The following is a 6,551-nucleotide window of genomic DNA, read 5'->3' on the forward strand; positions in this document are numbered from 1 at the left end:
CTACAACCCACAATCCCCGAGGAGCCAGGTAGAAAGGAGAACCCCAAGAGTGACACTCATGGAAAGTCCCAGGATAGAGAATAGTTAAGATTTCCTGGATGATGTGGGAGTGTCATATATCAATCTGTTGATATCATTGGTTAAGTAATAAAGAAACTGCTTGGCCCTGATAGGTTAAAACATAAGGTGGGTGGAGTAAACAGAACAGAATTCTGGGAGGAAGAGGAAGTGAGCTCAGAGGCCATGCTCCCCTCTCCCGGGCAGACACCATGAAGCAAGCTGTCAGGTCAGACATGCTGAATCTTTCCCGGTAAGACTGATGCTACACAGATTATTAGAGATGGGTTGATTGGGATATGAGAATTAGCCTGTAAGGGCTAGAGTTAATGGGCCAAGCAGTGTTTAAATGAATACAGTTTGTGTGTTGTTATTTCAGGTTTAAAGCTAGCCAGGCGACCAGGAGCTGGGGCTGCAGAAACACAGCCCGCAGCTCCCACTACACCTGGGTAAACTGGGGGGGGGGATGGAAGAGAGGGGAGGGGAGCATGCGGGATCAAGAAGACCAAGTTGGGAGAGTGGCCGAGGGGAGAGCAATGAAAGAGATATATTGATAGAGGGAGCCATTATGGCGTTAGGGAGAGACTTGGTGTTAGAGAAATTCTCAGGAATCCATGGGATAACCCCAGCTAAGACTCCTAGCAATAGTGGTGAGGGTGCCTGAAAGGGCCTTCCCCTTTAATCAAATCAGCGACTGCCCCAGTTGGCATCTTAGAGCGTACATCCAGTAACTGATGGTAGCAGATGAAGTTACTTATACATATTATTTTTACGTAAATCTATTTTGATCATGTTCAGTCTCACCTTCTCACCCATGCTAACTTTGTGTCCTCTTTTTCTTGAATGCCCCACTGTAAAGATTATATAGTCATCTTTACGAGAAAATAAAAAAAAATTGAAGTGGATTTTATGTGTTTTCAAAACAACAATGCAGGACTGGTGAATTGGTTCAGGCGATCCTTGATTTGAATCATACGTGGTGGAAGGAGACAGCTACATCCTAAAAGTTATCCTCTTACGTATGCAGGCACGTAGTGGCAATTAAAGACATGCGTGCGCATGCGCACACACATGAGCGCACACACATGAGCGCACACACCACCGCCACCCGGTGCGTTTCACAGAGCACAGTGGTGCATTTCCTGTAGTCCCAACACTGGGGATTCTGAGGCAGGTTGAGGACAGTTAGAGTACACGGCAGAACAAAACAAAATCAATTTATTTTTCATCAGCAATTTTGAATAACACATATTTTTTGTTTCATTACATCACCTTTTCTTCCTTCCCTCCCTCCCTCCCTCCCTCCCTCCCTCCCTCCCTCCCTCCCTCCCTCCCTCCGTTGCTCCGTCCCTCCCTCCTTCCCTTCCTCCCTCCTTTTCTTTCTCTGAGGTAGAGTTTCCTATAACCCAGGTTAGCCTCAAACTCTATAAGTAGTCAAGGATGGCCAAAAATCTTCCAATGCATTTGCTCCCAGCTCCCAAATGTGGGGATTGTAGCCTTGGGCCGCTGTGCTGGGTTTATGCCGTGCTGGGAATCAAACCCAGCGTGCAGTTCTACCTAATGAGCTCCATCCACAGCCCCCCCCCCCCCCCCCCCCCCCCCCCCCCCCCCCCGCACCACGCACCACGTCCAGCATTAGTAAACTGTGCCTGGCAGCTCATTGTGGACCGCTGTCCTTTTGGGTAAATGAGGCTCCATACAAACAGCTTTCTCTTAAATTTCTCCTGCCCATGTGAGGAAGCGCTGTCTACTCCTGCTGTGAGGCTGGTGCAGAGAAACTGAGAAGTCTCTAAAGAGATGCTAAGGGCCTCGGCTTTGTAAATAGATTTTAGCACAATGGGGCCATGCTGTCTTGGAATCACACAAGGTCTGTTAAGGCTTTGACTTCTCTTGGTGAAGTTAAATAGCCTTAACAGACACCGAATGGCCCATAAGCTTAAAGTATTTATTATCTGTCTCTTTTCAGAAGATGTTTGCTGAGCCTTGCTTGATATCTTTACCTTGAATATCATCAAGATTTACATCACGTTGGCTCTGGAACCATAATCCCCACCTTTGCTGTCTTGTCATATTTCAGTGCTCGCCACTAACCCTCCTTCCTATAACCCCCCAATGATGAGTCCTGGACTTTTGTTCCTCCTGTATCTCACCAGGTGGTTTCTTCAATAAAAGTTTATAAGGCTGAGTTTCCTTTATTTATGTTCAAGGGTAAATTTACTTTGCTGCATCTTGAATGCCTGTTACAGCTTCCTGAAAGAACTACATAGACCCGTCTACCTGAAATTTGTGAGCTACGCAGGTAAAAATTTTTATGCATTCACATTTAAAAATATTAGAAATAGGGTTACCACTAATTTGTTTAATCCATTAATAGTCCAACATGGAATCAACAGAAACTTTTATTGAGATTTTTCTTTTTTACCTTCTCTTTCACTCTTTGGTGTGTGCTGTATGCACAGGCTTGTATGACTGCATACGTGATTGTGTGTGAGAAAGCTCCGGTGTGCGTGAATGTGTTGCCAGCCCCCAACCCTGAACAGTGTTCATCATGCTAATCGTTTGTCTTATTTCTCAGACTTATGTGATTGCTGGGTTAATCTATTACTTAAAGCTTTCATGAAAAATTGCCTTTCTTGTTTGCCTTCTTCTCCCCAGCTTGCTTCCTTTAAGATTTGGCACACGCCTTTAATCCCAGCACTCGGGAGGCAGAGGCAGGCAGATCTCTGTGAGTTCGAGACCAGCCTGGATTACAGAGCTAGTTCCAGGACAGGCTCCAAAGCCACAGAGAAACCCTGTCTCGAAAAACCAAAAAAAAAAAAGATTTATATAATAGTTGCTCTTCCTGTTTTCCCACAGTTTTTTTTCACTGTTATGACATTTATTTATTTTTAAGTCTCACTGGCTATCACTGGTGGCCGTGGGTTTTTGCTCTTCCAGGCAGCACTGGGTTTTTTTTGTTTGTTTTTGTGGAGTGGTTTCAAGACAGGGTCTCATAGAGCCCAGGCTGAACTCAATCTGAATGGAGCAGAGGATGACCTTAATTAAACTCCTCAGCCTCCTGATCCTCCTTTCCGAGTGCTGAAACTACAGGCATGAACCACCATGCCCGCCTAGTGTCTGCTTTCTCTTTTATTGTGTCTGGTTTATGCATGTATGTATACATACATGCCTGTTTCTGTGTGAGCAAGCCAAAGACTTTACATTTATTTATCTATTTTTTTATTTTTGGAGACAAGAGTCTCTCTCTTGTTGGATAGGGAGCTCAGTGATCAGGCAAATCCAGCTGACTGGCAAACAGTTGGATCGCCCTAATGTTGCTCTTTGCTCCCCTAGGTTGGGGTCACAGGTTTACACTGCCTTTCCAGACCCTTTAAGCAGCTTCAAGAGGTGGGAATTCAGAGCCAGACACTTGTGCAGCAAGCCCTTTACCTACTGATTCACCTCCAGGGTTAATCTGTGCTTCCTGATCCACTGAGCTTTAGAAGACCCTCTCTGAGGGAAACACTGAGGTTTTGGCCTTCATTCACATCTCTGTGGAAGCTTGGTCATCTGTATGGATTTCTGACTTGATCAGGAATAAATAAAAGCACTTGAGCAGCATCCATATAGAATCTCTTATCATCAGTCAAATCTGGACCAGACTCAGAGTTCAGCCTCACTGTGGTTTGTTACCTACCCATTACCACCGTGAGCTAGTTCTGCACTTTGTTCTGTGTCCCGAGCAAGGCACCTGGGTGTGAGGATGGCTGGAATGGGGCTCTGTTTTTATACTGCGGTTCTTGTGAATAGATGATTCTCCCTGGTTGGGGAACATTCCATCTCTAGACTTTCCATTGCCGTTGCCATTGCACTCACAGGCATATCGAGAACTTGAATTCTTTGAGAGATTCAGCTGTGATGTCTGCATCTTCTACTTTTATTTATTGGTTTGTATAAGTGGTAAGGACTAGACCCAAAACTTTTCACAGAAGAATGATTAGATCTCAAGTTGAAACCTACAGAAATACCACTTTCTATGATCCAATCAGGCATTATCTATCAGGAGTCGTGCCTGTGGCATCTTTTTTTAAAACAAAATTTATTTTATGTATATAAGTATTGCCTCCCTGTATATATGTGCACCACATGAGTGCAGTATCTGAATAGGGCCAGAAGAGGGCAGTGGATCCCCTGGAGTTCTAGGCAGTTGTGAGCCACCAAGCTGGTGCTGGAAACTGAACCTGCTCTTGACCACAGAAGCATCTCTCCATCCCCTACCTGTAGCATGGTATCAAATGCTTTACAGCGAGCTCCTTTTATACTTCCATCCTGAAGGTTTCCCCTGTGTTCCCAGAAGAATGACAAGAAACACGGGAACTCACTAGGGCACGAGATTCCCACATTTTCATGACCCTCTTGCACATGCTCTGGTAGTGCAACCTGTGGGTTCTTCAGCGTCTGTTGTTGCTCTGGCTTGTTCTTCCTTTGGCCTTTTTTTTTTAATCAGTGACATCTCTGTATTGTTCCCTTTCTTTCCAAAGAAGTGTTTTTAAAGTACCAAGGAACTTCTGTCAGTCTTTATTATTGTATTGTTCTGTGTGAACCTTAACATTCTGAATAAGGGAAGAGGTGTGTGAGATGCTGATGGTACAGCTGATATATCAGTATCTTGATACACATGAAGGGGCAAGTCAAGTGTTTGTTACCCTGGAAAGGGTGTCTCTAAACAGGGTACAGTTCTTTGCTCTTGAATTTGAACAGAAAAATTTCCATCAATGATGTGAACAAAAAAAAATGTAAAAGCTACTTTGATCAAACTTCACAGTAAACATTCTAACAATCAGGAGGTTAAAGATTAAGGGGTCTGAAGCTCTCACCAGGATGGACATCTGGTTTTGAAATAATCTGAACACATTGACTTCCATCTGTTTCTGAAGAACAGTGCTCAATGATGAAATACAAGATCCTCAGAGCTTCAGCGGGAGCTCCTGTGAAAGCAGAGGGCTACATGAACAAATCAACTAACTATGTATCTGCCGTGGGACCGAAATACCATGGGGTTCCTTCCCCCCAAGACCAAATCAGTGCTTATATAGTAAATATGCTGAGAAGAGTTGAGTCCTGAGTTCTAGATACCTTGTCACATGACTCTTTGTGACTATAACTTCTAGCTCAGTGTATTGCATGTAACAGATTCTTAATCATTATTTACGAAATAACAACTATAATTATCAGAACATAAAAGATGTCACAACTGAAGGAACAGCTTCACATATGGAGTGTGTACAAGTTAAGATGACTCACCAGGGAATCAGCCAACCACATTCTAGGGAGTCGAGTTTGCTGAAGGAGTCTGGAAGAGAAGATGAAGAAGATGGGGATAATTGTTTGGGCCCAGACGGTTCCATCCTGTCTCAAAAGATGAATCTGCTGAGTGTCAGAAGGAGAGAGCTGTGAACTCAACATTAAACTTTCTATAATTAACAGAGATGATAGTGGTAACTGTTAGACGATCGGGCCCTAGGCACATTGCACAGAGGGAATTCCTGCCTATGCACGTGTGGGTGGCGATTTAGAGGGACAACTATTCCAACTCAAAGGCCAAGGAAAAATAGCCATTTTAGGGGTTGGAGAGAGCTCAGCAATTAAGGACATGTACTGCCCTTGCAGAGGACCTGAGTTCAGTTCCCAGCAGTCATAAGCGGTAGCTCACCCTGACAGTATTGCCCTAAAGACCGTCGGTCAACTCTGCTAAGCAACACTTTGTAAAAATAGATTTCTGTTTTATTGCATTTAACTTTTTACAGGTTAGGGATTACTAGATGTCTGTATTATTAATACCCATTATTTTGTTAGATTTAGGAATTTCTGTTTATAAGCCCTTAGATAGCTTTGTCTGAATCTAAGCAGTGATTGGCAAAGGCACGGCAATGTTGCTATTTCTATGTATCCCACAGCTTTTATTCCGTGTTTAAATGTAAGCTTTCTATTTTATTGTGTTCCAAATATTTCAGTAATGAAAGGTTTGGTAAGTTCAAGTACATGGCGCACGTCAGCAGTTTGCTACTCTGTGTTTGCCAGCATGTTCCTAACACAATTTTGCCCTCGATGTCCTGGATCCTGGGTTTCCTGCTTGTGTTCTACGCCTATGGTTTCTCTAAAAGGCTTTCTCCATTAGCTTTATATTCATGCGGCACCACCCAGTGACATCTGTCTGTAGGATTTACTGCCACCATGCCTTATCTGCCTCCACGCTGGTGTGGAAAAGCCCACCTTTCCCCCAGCTGCCCCTGCCCACCAGTCCCAGTTCTTTCACGGCTCTCCACTGGAACGGGTCTGCAAAGCCTTGGTATCTTCTCCGCTGCCTTCAGCGGGGCACTGTGTCTCTCAGCTACCGGAGTTCAGCATGTTCGTCTCCTCTCATCATCCTTAGGAGTCCAACTCCTCGCCCAGGCTTCCCAGCTCCTACGCCCTTGTTTCCTCGCGGGGCTGGCGACTGGAAGTCTAAGACGGAG

Source organism: Microtus pennsylvanicus, chromosome 1, assembly GCF_037038515.1.
Source record: "Microtus pennsylvanicus isolate mMicPen1 chromosome 1, mMicPen1.hap1, whole genome shotgun sequence".
NCBI classification, from domain to species: Eukaryota; Metazoa; Chordata; class Mammalia; order Rodentia; family Cricetidae; genus Microtus; species Microtus pennsylvanicus.